We start from the raw sequence: 15,584 nt of genomic DNA on the forward strand, positions 1-15,584 counted from the left end.
CCCCTCTCCAAGTCCACTGATAGGGGAGGTCTTCCTCTCCTTCATTGTGATCCTAGTCTGTCAGATCTCATCAGGAGTGGCTGCATTGTCTTCCTCTGTGGCCAGGTAAGACTGCTCCCTGATCAGCGTAAGGTGGTCAAAGAGCAGGCCAATCAGTTCATGTCAGAGGCAGTCCCTGTTCCCATTACTATGGAACCCATTTGGACACTGAACTGCCACGGGCTACATCTGTGCAGGGGTTCTAGGTTATCTCCATTTATGGTACTTGGTTGGAGTATCAGTCTCAGGAAAGACCCCTGAACTCAGATTTTTTTTTGGTTCTGTTACTCTCCTTGTGGGGTTCCTGTCCTCTCCAGATCTTACTGTTTCCCACTTCTTTCATAAGATTCCCTGCACTCTGCCCAAAGGTTGGCCATAAGTCTCAGCATCTGCTTACATAGTCTACAGGGCAGAGCCTTTCAGAGGCCCTCTGTGGCAGGCTCCTAACTTGTTTCCTGTTTTCTTCTTCTTCTGATGTCCATCCTCTTTGCCTTCCTGGAAGGGGGTTGAGCATTTTAGCCAGAGTCCACCCTCTTGATTAGTTTCTTTAGATACACAGATTTTAATAGGTTTATCCTATATTATATGTCTATATGAGTGAGTATATACCATGTGTGTCATTCTGCTTCTGAGATAGCTCATTCAGGTTGATCCTTTCCAGTTCCTACCATTTACCTGCAAATTTCATGATTTCCTTGTTTTTTTATTGCTGAGTAAAATTCCATTGTGTAAATGTACCACAATTTCTGTATCCATTCCTCAGTAGAGGGGCATCTGGGTTGTTTCCAGTTTCTGGCTATTACAAATAAAGCTGCTAAAGACATGGTTGAGCAAATGTCCTTATTGTGTACTTGAGCCTCTTTTGGGTATATGCCTAGGAGTGGTATTGCTGGATCTTGAGGAAGCGCTATTCCTAGTTGTCTGAGAAAGCACCAGATTGATTTCCAGAGTGATTGTACAAGTTTACATTCCCACCAGCAGTGGAAAAGATCTCCCATGCTCATGGCTTGGCAGGATTAACATAGTAAAAATGGCCATATTACCAAAAGCAATCATTTAAGTATGTGTGAATTTTTTTTAAGTTTTTTTAAATTTTTTATTTAACTTTTATTAATTACACTTTATTCATTTTGTATCTCCCCCATAAGGCCCTCCCTCCTCCCCTCCCAATCCTACCCTCCCTCCTCTTTCTGCATGCATGCCCCTCCCCAAGTCCACTGATAGGGGAGGTCCTCCTCTCCTTCTTTCTGATCTTAATCTATCAGTTTTCATCAGAAGTGGCTGCATTGTCCTCTACTGTGGCCTGGTAAGGCTGCTCCCCCCTCAGGGGGAGGTGATCAAAGAGCAGGCCAATCAGATTATGTCAGAGGCAGTCCCTCTTCACATTACTATGTAACCCAATTGGACTCTGAACTGCCCTGGGCTACATCTGTGCAGGGGTTCTAGGTTATTTCCATGAATAGTCCTTGGTTGGCGTATGAGTCTCTGGGAAGTTCCCTGTGTTCAAATTTTCCTGTTCTGTATGTGTGAATTTTTTAAAAAAACTTTTTTTCATATCACACAACCCTCTTCATTTTTCCATCCATTTGTATCTGCCTTTTGCCCTTGCAAACCCCACCCCCGCCACTGAAAATCTCATCTTGGACGATGCAGCATATCAGTGTGTCACACAGTATATCCTTTTGTCCTCACATCATTACCTGCAAATGTTCATTGTAATGAGTTATTGGTCTGCTTTGAGGCCTCTGGCTTCTGCCACACCTGAGCCCAGATCCAGAGCTTTGAGTTTGCCCACCCCAACATTTTATCAGTGACTTGCTGTAGTGCATGAAAGGGGCTGCAGATCCAAAGCAGCAGGATCTCCATGACATAGGGTGACAACAGGATATCCAAGAGGAATCCCGGTGAGGATCCAATACTGATAGTGTATGTGCGGTTTTTAAGTGAGGGATCAGAAGCTGGAAGTCTGAAGGAGACTCTCCCTCTCAGCTCTCAGGAGTCTGCCCTCCTTCAACTAGTCACTCCCATATGGGCCAGACCCCATTTAACAGATTTGTTGAGGCAGAAAGCTTAGGTTTTTCAGTGAGTGTGTTTGTTATAAACAGATTGCTGAATTGGAACTCACATTGGAGGATGTATAGGTGCAACTTGAGTTCAAGACTCATCTCCCATGTTTCTCTGGAATACAGGTTCTGGGTGAATAGAGTATCAAGCAGATTTTAATGGGTTTAAGGAACAGAGACCTATATAGACCCTTCTGGTACTATAATTTGAAAATTATCTTGAATGTTTCCCAATGGTACATGTATTGAAGGCTTTGTCTTCAGCCTTTAGAAGGGAGGGTCATTGTGAGCTTGCCTTTGAAGGGACATTGGGATGTTAGCTTCCTTGGCACTCTCTTCATACGTGGCTACCCTGCAGTAAGAAGGTGTTGTGCTCCTCAACACCACTGGATGCCCAGGCCTAAAAGCATAGAGCCAATGGATCATGGACTTTCCTGCTTTAATGCTTATTGTGTCAGGTACTCAGTTGAGGCAATGGAAAGATGACTAACCCATTTGGTAATACAAGGTTTATTTTAAGGATGCTGTGGAGAATAGACTATTCTGAGAATTCAACTTTAGCCAAACATGAAAGATGGTTGGATTACATATAGTCTTATCAATAAAAGCATTTGAGCCCACACTGTAATCTATGCTGTATGCAGCCCTTACAAATAATGCACCATTCTGAGAGATGTGATGCTCCTGGCGAACCTTTGAGAGGGTCTCTTGTCTACCTCTTCCCTTCATCTGCCTCTGCTGCTTTGCAATGGCTCTCAACTCTGGCATCTCCATCCTTTCTATTAGTGTACCTGTTTTCAGGTTTCTCACCCCAAGTCGCAGTCTGAGTGAGCTCTCTAAAAAAGAGTCCCTTGCCAGCCCCAGCTTGGTTGAAGTGCAATGCCTATAGGAGTCTCAGCCATACCCCTTAGAGTATAGGTATAGGCTATGTTAGGGAAGCTGGATAACAATTTGGATATTTCCCATATATTTCTGGCTAAGGATTAATCACACTTCCTCGAGCACAAAGAAGACATTTCTATACTCAAATGTGAACAAGCAACATTATGCACATCAAGTAATTTTTAACAACAAAACCCCCACTTTATTACTTTATGTTTTGCAATTCAGTTTCATAGCTAGCTGCATTGTCTATCCTGGTGCAGAATCCCAGACTCCCTGGTTTGACCTGTGATGACCCTTCATGGTCTAGGGATCACTACTATGGTTTGTTCTTATGGGTCTCAATTTAACAGTGTTTGTAGCAGTGAGACTCTTGTGTTGCCCTAGGCTTGATGTCTGATAGTATTCATATTGTAGACCCAATACTGCACTGAACAGTGACAAAGGGTCACTGTTCATTGTCCTAATAGGGTCCACATCCTCATGCATAGAATGGGTGTTGGTAGTGAGGCAGCTAAGAATCCATGTGAGGATGTCTAGAGAAAATAAGACCATGCCCTTGAGTCTAAGTTTCAGTTGGTTTTCACGGGGCTTGCAGATGCCTGTGGCCACTGCTAGGGTTCAGTCAACAACACAGGCATAGTAAGACACTAATCAACTAGTAACCCATGGAAGATAATACATTATTGCATGGAGCCAACAAGTTTTGCAGAAGTTGCTTTTTTTGACAATAGATAAATGAAATGAGGCAAAAAAATATCTCATTTTCTAGCTCTATCACTCTCCTGCCACCATTCTAGTCTCTCATATATACATACATACATATATGTATGTATGTATGTATGTATATATATAAAGTGCAGATACCCTTTTAGGGTGTCATGGTAGGCTGAGAGCAAAATGGAGGGTAGAAGGACAAGGTTCCTAAGAAAGTGTGGGATACTGTGGGTCACGATTCTCACAGGTCAAAGGTAATTTCCAGAAAAGAAGCAACACTTGTGTGTTAGATCCAGGGAAACCAAGCCTGGAGGTCAAGGTGAGTCTGCTCACCCTCCTGTCCATTATCCAAAGTTGGAGTTGGAAGAGGTGCTGCCTCTGTGGTAGGTAAGCTATATTGACACACTCAAAAATTTCCCATGAGAACCTGGGAGCCCTTGAAAATTTATTTCTTTTCAATTCCCACCAAAAGATAAAGTCATACTTACCAAAAAAAAAAAAAAAACCTTTTAAGAATAAAGGAAAATAAATATAATAGGAAATTAAGGTGACCAAAGAGTGTGGAATTTGGAATTTGATATTCAGTATGATTTTTATTAATGTGAAATCAAAAAACACATGAATAAAAGCCTAGCAGGAATTTGGTACAATGATAGCAGTTGTTTCCTCTGAGGTAGATCCTAGATATCTTTTCTTTCTAAGTCTTTAATGTTTCTCATACTGTCTACATTTTTATTTTCTGCTGTGAACACATGATTTTGACACTGAGAAAAATCCATAACAAAAAATTATTGAAGTTGATGTAAGATAAACGTCCTCATGTTTTGTGGGTGCTTAGGGCAGCTTTGCTTTGGAACTTCACTGAACTGATTTCCTCATGGGAAAAGTGAGCCGGGGTCCTCCTCCAGGCAGAGCAAGGCCTACTACACACTCCATGTTCTGTCTCTCCTGCCCTGCTGTTTTGGAGAACAGGAGTCTGGCTGGCTCCTTCTTAAAGCAAACAAGGGGATTTTTAATGGGACCTGGGGACCTTGTGAGAAGCAGCCATAGTGAGCATGAGGAATTCAAGGAGGTCTTTAAGAAAAGAACACTCAGTGAATGAGATCTCAGGCTCTAAGAATACCTCTGACAAGGGGTGGCAGATGGAAAGGTAAGTGACAGAGGGCCACAGCAGAGAGGTCCCAGAGACAAGCCACTTACAGAGCAGACAAAGACTGCAGGAAGAAAAGGATACAAAGAGATGGGAGGTAACTCAAGATCTATTCTTTATATGTTATGATTTTTATTTATTAATTCTACTAAAATAGAGACATAAAAGCCACAGTATGAAAGTTTTAGAGAAAAATCTAGGAAAGTCTATTTGACTTTGGGGTTGTGATTTGTAAAAAAAAAAAAAAAATGCAATCTGTGAAAGAAAAAAGTGGAAAGTTAAACTATCTTAAAATGAGAAACTTACTTCTGAGAGATGGAAGAAAGAAGAAAGGTAAAAAAAGGTAAGAGGGAGGAGATACAGGGCCATGGAGCAGCAAAGAGAGGATCAAAACAGGAGGCAAGGCAGGGGTAGAGGACAGAAACAGGGCTGGAAAGCAAATCCTCTGATGTAGGGAAAGGATGGAAGAAGAAAGGGCAAGAGAGAAGGGCACTCAGAGACAGCCGTGGTCCAGAGATAGAGCATGGCAGAGGGAGTCTTCAAGGGAGGCAAGGATGGATGAAGGTGGGCAGAGGTTATTCCTGGAGAGTGCATGGGTGGAACCTGTGTTTCCTATGTATGAGGGTGGTTCCAGGCTCTGACAACATTCTCACAGACTCGTGAAACTCATTTCTTTACTATTTTAATTTCTCAAGTGTAATATAAATATGGGTCTTTCCTGAGACTGATATTCCAACCAAGGACTATGCATGGAGATAACCTAAGACCCCTGCACAGATGTAGCCCATGGTAGTTCAGTATCCAAGTGGGTTCCATACTAATGGGAACAGGGACTGTCTCTGACATGAACTGATTGGCCTGCTCTTTAATTACCTCCCCCTGAGGGGGAAGCAGCATTACCAGGCCACAGAAGAGGACAAGGCAGCCACTCCTGATGAGACCTAATTGACTAGGATCAGAAGGAAGGAAAAGAAGTCCTCTCCTATCAGTGGACTTGGGGAGGGGCATGCATGCAGAGGGTGTAGGAAGGGAGGGATTCGGACGGGAGGAGGGAGAGAACTACAAGGGGGATACAAAGTGAATAAAGTGTAATTAACAAAAAAGATGAAAAACCGTTTGCCTAGCAACTTATGAATCTCTTCTATAGCCAATATTTTTATCCACGATTCAGCCAATCAAGTAGCTATGACAATGGTCTTTTGTGTACATGAGTAGACATAGTATGTTCACATATACATGTTTGTGTGAATGTGCATGCTAGTGTCTGTGTGTGTGTGTGTGTGTGTGTGTGTGTGTGTGTGTATGTATGTTCATGGAAGCCAGAAGTTGATGCCCGGTGTCTGGTGTCTTTGAAGCTCAGTTTCCACCTTACATTTTAAGACTGTTTTTCTAACTGAACCTTTGGTTCAATGGCTTAGCTAGGCTTGTTGGCCTCAGGGATCCACTCATCTCCTTCTCACCAGAGCTGGGATTACAGGTACCCACCACTAGGTAAGACTAGCACTTTTTAACCTTAATTCGGGTCCTCTTGCTTGTGTGGCAAGTGGATATCCATATCTCTTGACCCTTTAAGTTCCACCTTCAGAAAGAAACCTATATTTGGGAATTCAATAGAGACAGTCAAAGGCAGATTACTGGTTCCTATAGCATTAAGAGGCCTCAGATTGGACAGTTCCTAGAGTACAAAGCCTTCCTTTCGATGTCTGCAAATGCTCTCTCATCACCTTGTGGTCTTCTCTGTTTCTATTGCTGCAACTTAAGCATTAGCTTAGATCTGTACTGATCCTGCTGGGAAACAAACCAAGGTTGCTTTGTAAGTAAAGTCATTAGAAAATTCTAATCTTACATATAAATGTTGCTGATTATTTTCAAGATTTGTTTTTATTCATGTGTGTGTATGTACCCCACATGTATGGGTGCCTGCAGAAGCAAGAGAGGGGCATTGGCTCCCTTGGAGTCAGAAGTACACAGGTGGTTATAAGCTGCCCAGATATAGGTGCTGGGAACAGAACTCTGGTCTTCTGAACAAGCAACAGGCTCTGAACTACTGAGCCATGTGTCCAGTCTAGGCATCTAAGTGTTGTGATCTTAGTAAGTTAGTGAGGATGGGAGAATAAAAGAGAAGAATTTGATTTCAGCACCTAGCTGTTATTTTCCATTCAGGCTGTGTTCTCAGGCATAATGTCCTCCAAATCCCATCACAAACATTTCTCCACACTACTATGCATGCCTCCTAGATACTGGACTTAATGTCTTTTCACTTGAAGTTTACCTCACCCAGGTACCTAACAGACCTGGAATGGAGAAGAATGCATCTTCCCACATTCCATCATCCATGAAGCAATGGATACTGTCAAGGTATCAGTTGTCAGGTGTCTGAGACCTTTGAACTTTGAACCTTCCCTAACACCCTCTTGAAGCTTCCTTTTAATGAAAAGATGCCATGTTGCTAACAAGGTATTAGGTGGTTAAAAGAATTGATCCAAGGGGGTTGTAAATATGGGAAATAATCAGAGTAAGAAACTGAAATCCAACTGATAGCTCTCAGGTAGTTAAAAGGGGAGAGAAATCTAGGGCTAACAGGACCCATCCCAGATTACCATGTCCTTTACTTAAGACCAGTATCATAGCCACTGGTGAACTATGTTTCCGTGGCTTTCTGTGGAAGAGGCTGTGGACTTTGAACTTGCATGGCCATGGCAGTGAGCATGTGTTTAACGTTGTTCAGTTGTGCCCTCGCTGCTGCCAGGTGCCTTTCTTCTGTCCACACCACAGGAATCTCATGGCGCTGATTCATCCCAGCATCTCTGAATACCCATTACCTTCATGGTGAACTTATACTTTCTGACATGTTTTTCGAACATCTAGACTCAAGTATTTTAATGTATTGTGATAGAAGAAGACCGGCACAAGTCACATTTTGGTGAGACACAAGGTAGATGTTTTATTTGGGTGAGTACGTGTGGCCATGCTGCATTTCTGAGAAGACAAGACTGAAGAAAAGTAAATAAGCCAAAGACAGGGAGGAGAAGGTACATTTTTGGAGCCACAAGTCAACAAAGACTCTTTGAGGCATATAGCTGAAATTTTTGAATGAAGCCAGGAGGTAGACAATGGGAGCGGAGGCCGGAAGTAGAAACTTCTGTATTAACCACTTGCAGATAGATATTATTAAAAGTCACAGGGGCTAGAGATAGAGTGTCTGGAACTTATTAGTCTTTATACTCAGCAAAGTAAAAAGGAAAATACAAAATAAAAGAAGGCAATTTGTCAGGATAGACATCAGAAGTAGGAGAAGACAAGTAACAGGACAGGAACCTTCCATAGAGGACCTATAAAGGACTCTAACTACCAGGGTATCTAAAGAGATTCCGAGACTCATAGCCAAACTTTGGGCAGAGTGCAAGAAACATTATGGAAGAAGAGGGAGATAGAAAGACCTAGAGGGAACAGGAGCTTCACAAGGAGAAAAACAGAGCCAAAATATCTGGGCCCAGGAGAGCCTGCAGAGACTGATACACCAATCAAGCACTTGCATGGAGAGGACCTAGAACCCCTCTATTCAGAGGAAGCCTGTAGGCTGCTCAGTTTCCAAGTGGGTTCCCTAGTAAGGGGTACAGGGGCTGTCTCTGACATGAACTCAGTGTCCAGCTCTTTGATCACCTTCTCCTGGGGGCTGGGTGCAGCCTTGCCAGGCCATAAAGGAAGATGATGCCCCCAGCCTTGGTGAGATTTGATAGGTTAGGGTCAGATAGAAGAGGAGGAAGACCTTCCCTATCAGGGGAGTAGGGAAAAAGGATAGGGGGAGAAGAGGGAGGGTGTTGTAGGACTGGCAGGAGATGAGGGAGGGGGCTTCAGCAGGGATACAAAGTGAATAAATTGTAATAAATAAATTAATTAAAAAATAACAAAGCAGTTTATATCCATGTAACGTTTGGCTATGCAGTGGCCCAGAGAGACTCAAGCAGCCTCCTGCCTGAGAGATTCCAGGATTTGGTATAAGGGTTGGTAGCTGGACCTCTCTACTGATGACAGGGGTGAATAAAGCTTGGCTGGAGAGGAGACAGCTACATGGAAATAACATGCTGGAGATCTGCATGAGACACAGCCAGCCTCTGGCCCTTGTCTGCTCTCCACTGACCCAAAGAGCACTCTGCTATCAGCAACACATTTCCTGTCTCTTTTCTTGGCTGAGAGAGTCCTGCTCTGCTCCAGGTTTCACAGGTTGAGCTCAGCTCTGCCCCTTCATCCACCTCCATGGGCCTCTTGCCATCTCAGTTGTGAACTGCTGCTGCCCTTGCTGGCTGTGGGCCCAGAGCCCTGCAGGCCTCACTCTCTCCCCACTTATTGCTTGGTGTTTCTCTCCCACATGTAGTGTGTGCAAGGCCATACACCTTCCTTTGAAACATGGTCATGTTTTAAGAAGTGTTTTACATTATATCTCCTCTTGCTATTTTTACCTTTTAAGAAAGGATGACTGTTTGTTTAAAGGTTAATTACGAGTCATCTCGGCTGGAGACTAACAGAACATTCCTCGTTTTTGTCATCCAGGGTCTTAATACCAGCAGGTGCTCTTCTTTCCTGATGCTGTGTAGACTTCCTGTGGCTGTGTTGACTTCATTTCTTCCAGTTACCCATTCCTCTGTTCCTTTTCAGTCTCTCCATGGAAGGCTGCAGAGATCTCTACATTTGGCAGTAATCACCTCTAGTCCCATGACCATAGGTGTCATATTTTTTTACTGATTCCAGCCCAGGCTACCCCCACTGCATGCCAGTTAATCGCTCCCAACTCAGCATGTCCAAGTTTGTACTGTACAAGTCTCCCCCAAACTGATACTCTATCTGGTGTGGCAAATGGCACCCTATAAAATCATATGCTTATGCCAGAGACTTCTACGCTTTAATGGATTCATCCTTTGTAAAAGTGAACCTGGTACCTGTCATAAACCATCTGCTCATCAGCTTCGCACCTGTGACCCACATGGGCCTCAGCTCATTTGCCCTATTCTTGATGTTAGCTTTGGAATGGATTCATATATATATATGAATCCATTCCATATATATATATATATATATATATATATATATCAGTTCAAAAATAACAATAACAAAGCTCAAAACTTAGTAAAACAAATGAAAATTAAAATATTTAAATCTTTCTTGAATCATCTAAGTAACCAATATAGATCCTATTTAGAATGCACAGTAAACCTTGAGTTTGCTTTTCTCATTTCTCTTTTTATTTTTATCTATGCCATTTAATGCTACCCACCATCACTCCTGTTTATTCTTCTTACACTGGACTAGTTTTTTTTTTTTTAAAGACTTTTCACACAGTCTTCATGTGTAGCTTGCCACTATCCCTAAACCCAAGGGTCCTCATCCCATTTTCTTCTGTTTTGCTACCTGGACTTTCTGATAGAAAGTAAATCCACAGCCCTTCTTCCTTTTCACTTTTCTTCTCTATCTCTACACTTTCTTAAAACCACCTCCACCCCCCCATCTTGGAATTGAGTAAATTCACAGAAATATTCTTGAGAAAGTGGGGAAAAGAATTTAACATTTTCCTTAGTTTATTGCCGAAGTGTCTTCAATATCTTTTACCTTCATGCCCCTCTCTTCATATCCCCTGTAAAAATTACAGCCCAGTGCTTAGAACTGCTAAGAGACTTGGGTTTCTTCCTGACCATAAGTAAACAACACAGACCGCCACAGCCTCAGAGATGTGGGTAGAAGACACAGACCCACGGGGCAAAGACAAAGGACGATTTATTGCTCAAAGCAATCACAGTTGCCAGACTGTTGACTTTATTGTGCCATTTCCCCCAAGTCCCGATTCCCACAGGATAATGCACACAAGCTAGAAGACACCTGCACACACAGAGAACTGCATTATGGGAGCAGTGCCCTGGGCCTGCTCTGTCATGATCAGGAAGGGTTTCCACTCGTTGCTGGGGTTTGGAATCTAGGTGTCATTTCTACCTCCCTTAGATATGAGCAAAGTTTGCTTTTATTCTGGATGAAGGCACTCATTCTTATCTCCACTGTCTTTCAATATACCAAGTTCATCCTTTTCAATCTAGTCTTCAATCCCATGCTGGAATGTTTGCATAAATCATCATATTGTGTTTAATATTGCAATAATAATGAGTGGAGCTACCTTTACATAGTACGCAGTTTACAAGTGCTTGGGTCTGTGATGAGCTTTATAGAGATGAGCTTTGTAAAGTTATAAACAATTTGTGAAGAGGTCTATCTGAAACTCTGTACTGTGTATGTGTGGATATATTTTTTTCCTTTCTTTTTTTTTTGTGTGTGTTAATGACAAAGAGGGCTCTAAAAGAGAGAATTCATCTGTCAGGCCAACAAATGGAGTTGTATGTTTTATTTATTTACATTTTTTGCTGCAAGTGTCTGGGCCTTGCATAGATCAACTGTAGTTGAACTTGTCTCCAGTCAGATTCTAACATTGACCTTTTGCTCTGGTTTACAGCTGAGGGTTTTAAACCCCCTTTCTCAAGTTCATACAACTGTCCCTTCAGGGGCTTTGCAGTTTCTCCTTGTCTGAACACTTTTAGACAAATGTCAGGCTTTTTTTGTCATTAGCCTTCTGAGAATTCCTGCAAATAAATAAACAGTTTGAAGAAGGAAACCCGCTCTGGGACTGGAGGCTATGAGTCAGTGTGGAGGCTGGAGGGAGTGGGGGAGCCTGGAGTTTGGAAGCGTGGAGCAGGAGTGGGCTGGGACCCTTCCTTTGATGCCTAAAGTGGATGAAAAGACAAAGTTTCTTAGAAACTTTTTGTGATCTGCTGAGATATGTGGACAGGTTTTAAAATGACTTGAAATCTATTGGGTTTAGGAAGGATTGCTGCCTTTCAGCCTCCCAGCCCCCCTGTGTTTATGTGTATGTGAATGCATGCATGCCAAAGTGTATATGTGGAGGTCAGAGGACAGCTTTCAGTCCTTCCACAATGTGGAGACATTTGCTTATTGCTATCACAGCAGCCCTAAAAGTATGGATTATGCTCCTTCCTCCATATAGGATTCTTGAATGGAGAGCAATTTGCCACTCCTAGTCTCATTCTGTAGCAACTGATGAAGAGACTCTTCTGGTAGAAGTGACCATACCTGGAGAAGTATTTGCACAAACTATGGGATATACACTGGCGTGAGGTGCTCAGCAAAACTGATCAGGCTGTCATCTTCTCTAGGCAGCCAGTAAACAAATATTCCGGGGACTTCTGTGTGGGGAATGGCCAGTGAGACTGCATGGATGAGGGAAATGACAAGAAAGGCCTGGGGAAGAGACTCTAGAAACATAGAGGGTGCTCAGTGCAGTTTTGCTGCACATTGTAAGGTATATAGAAACCCTAAAATGTCAGGGTTTTCTAGACTATCAATTAACTTTCTGTGGAGTTTGGCACAGAAGAGAATTCAGTTGTAGCCAAAGCCAAATTACAAAGAATATTAATGGACAAAAGCACAATGGGCATCAGGGTAATATACAAACGAAGAAACTGGTGTCAAGGACAAGCAAAGTGATTGACAAGAGGCTTGCAGTAAGCATGAAAGTTGATGCAGTGGAAAGATGAGATGACCCAATTTGTGTCCACCCCTCCCACTCCACCTTTCTCCTAAAAATATTCATAAGGTTTTGAGTCTTCTGATCATCACATAGATTCAGATGTTCTATGTTCTCTATGTTCTACTCAGATGAGTAAAGGTATATGTGATTGTGCCAAAAGCGGTTCACAATAGTGGGTAGAAGTTTGTCAACAAGAAAAACCATAGACTGGGGCTGCAGAGATGGCTCAGTGGTTAAGAGTACTTACTGCTCTTGCTGAAGACCCAGATTCAATTCTCAGCATTTATATAAAGGCTCACAACCTGCTGTTATTTCAGTTTTAAGGGATCCAACATTCTCTTCTGACCTCTGCATGCTCCAGCATGCATGTGGTACACATATGTACACTCAGCACATGTATACACACATAAAATAAATACATGATCAAATAAATAAGTAAACATTTATTAAAAGTGAAGCCACAGAGAGAAACTTCTCTTACTCCCTCTTTGCCTCACTCCACTTCCCTTTCTCCAGGAATCAAGTATTATAGTATGAGGCAGACTCTTTCATTAATGCAGAAAGAAGCAAGAATGCATACTTGGCCTCCCACCACTATACCAGAGGGATAAACAGAGTAATTTCCTTGGGTTTCAGGTAAACACAGGAAGAGCCTTTTTAGAGCACCTACAGGACTTTATGTAGGTCCTCTAGGTTTGTCATCATGGGAAGTTTTGCTATGGCAATTATACAAACAACAGCCAGGACCCTAGAAGGTAAATGACAACAGCAACCAAAAGCAGTTTTGGACAGAGACTGACAATTCTCATCAGTTAGACATGTCAGAGCCAGAGTGAAGCAACTTCTGCTCCTATACAGACCAAACCAAGCATAGAAAATTGTGGCACAATGAGAATGCTAATATGAGATATTTTATCCAAGTGGCAAAAAGTAGACAGGAGCTGAACAGGACCCCGGCAGAGAGGCAGGGTGATGCCAACCCCCCTTTGTCCTGCACAATTCTGTTTGGAGGAGTGGGAGAGAAGTGCTAGAATTCCAAGAAGACTTTGCTAAGTGGCTTCTCCCTCTCTCTTTTCCTGGAGGGTCTTAATGGATCCCACCCCTTTTTTTCCTCTCCTCTTTAATCTCAATAACGTGGATTCACCTTATGCAAAGAGAGCTGTTATTAATGGGCCTGTGCTGTGTCTGTAACATGGTAACAGTAAGAAAAAACCCCTTGGTTTCATAATGCAGGTATTGTTTTCTATAACATGCATAGAGTTCTACAGAGAGCTCATTGCTCCAACGAATTCTGCCATTCTCTGTGACTTGTTATCAGGTGGAAGCATCAGGGACTGGTGGGGTTCATCTCCTTGTCTTCGGGGTGAGCTAACCAGGTAAACAGTGCCTGCCCTAACAGAATCACACCTGAGCCAAGGCAGCTCTGGTGGAGGTGTTCAATGTAGTACAAAAATGCCTTTGTAAGCCCCCAAATGCCATTCAGATATAATTGGAAATGATTTCTGCCAACCCCGACGGTCTTCTGCACCCAATAAGTCACTGTATCCACAGTGGTCTCTTTATTAAACTCCCTATCCCTTCATTTATTAGCATGTAACTCGATATAACTTTTTTGGTAACTTCTTTGTCTGTAGGTAAATAGCTCAGAGGGAATTTATAAGCTTTCCTCTCAACCCCAAGAATAGTAGTCACCATCGTGTGAGATTTGGATTGGAGCTTACCCAGTGTATTTATAGGAAATAGTACCCAAATGTCTCACAGCACCCTTGTGGCAGGGGTATGGTAATGCTTGTGTTGCCTCTAACACTTCTATTCTATCCTCCCCCTAGCCCCCGCAAAAGGAATTATGTAGGACAAAGAGCATTTCCCTGCTTCTCTGCTGGGATCTTGTTCAGTTCCCCGTATGATTTTTGCCACTTGGTACCAGCATTCTGATTGTATCACAATAACCAGTGTTTAACTCGGTCTGCATAGGAACAGAAGTTGCCTCCCTCTGGGTCTGGCATGTCTAACTGGTGAGAGAAAACTGAAGTGTAGAAAAACCAACCTGAAAAATGCAAATAGATCCATACTTATCACCCTGAACAAAACTAAAGTCCAACTGGATCAAAGACCTCAATATAAAACCAGACACACTAAACCTGTTAGAAGAAAAAATGGGGAAGAGACTGGAACTCATTGGTACAAGAGACAACTTCCTGAACAGAACACCAACAGCAAGACTCTAAGATCAACAATCAATAAAAGGGACCTCATGAAACTGAAAAGCTTCCGTAAAGCAATGGACACCGTCATCAAAACAAAATGACTTCCTACAGATTGGGAAAGAATCTTCACCGACCCTTTATCTGACAGAGTAGGGCTAATATCCAGAACTAAAGAAGCTGAAAAGCAACAAACCAAGTAATCCAATTAAAAAATGGGGAACAGAGCTAAACAGAGAATTTTTGATAAAGGAATATCGAATGGCAGAGAAACACTTAAAGAAATGCTCAACTTCATTAGCCATCAGGGAAATGAAAATCAAAACGACCCTGAGATTTCACCTTACACCCATCAGAATGCCCAAGATAAAAAACTCAAGTGATATCACATGCTGGAGAGGTTGTGGAGAAAGGGGAACTCCTTCACTGCTGGCGGGAATGTAAACTTGTACAACCACTCTGGAAAGCAATCTGCAGCTTTCTCAGACAACTAGGAATAGCGCTTCCTCAAGATCCAGCTATACCACTCCTAGGCATATATCCAAAAGAGGCTCAAGTACACAACAAGGACATTTGCTAAACCATGTTTGTAGCAGCTTTATTTGTAATAGCCAGAAACTGGAAACAACCCAGATGACCCTTAACTGAGGAATGGATACAGAAATTGTGGTATATCTACACAATGAAATTTTACTCAGCAATAAAAAACAAGGAAATCATGAAATTTGCAGGTAAATGGTAAGAACTGGAAAAGATCATCCTGAATGAGCTATCCCAGAAGCAGAAAGACACACATGGTATATACTCACTCATATAGACATATAATATAGGATAAACCTACTAAAATCTGTACACCTAAGAACTAATCAAGAGGGAGGACTCTTGCTAAAATGCTCAATCCCCTTCCAGGAAGGCAAAGAGGATGGACATCAGAAGAAGGAGAA

This window comes from Meriones unguiculatus, chromosome 12 (genome assembly GCF_030254825.1).
Source record: "Meriones unguiculatus strain TT.TT164.6M chromosome 12, Bangor_MerUng_6.1, whole genome shotgun sequence".
In the NCBI taxonomy this organism is placed as follows: Eukaryota; Metazoa; Chordata; class Mammalia; order Rodentia; family Muridae; genus Meriones; species Meriones unguiculatus.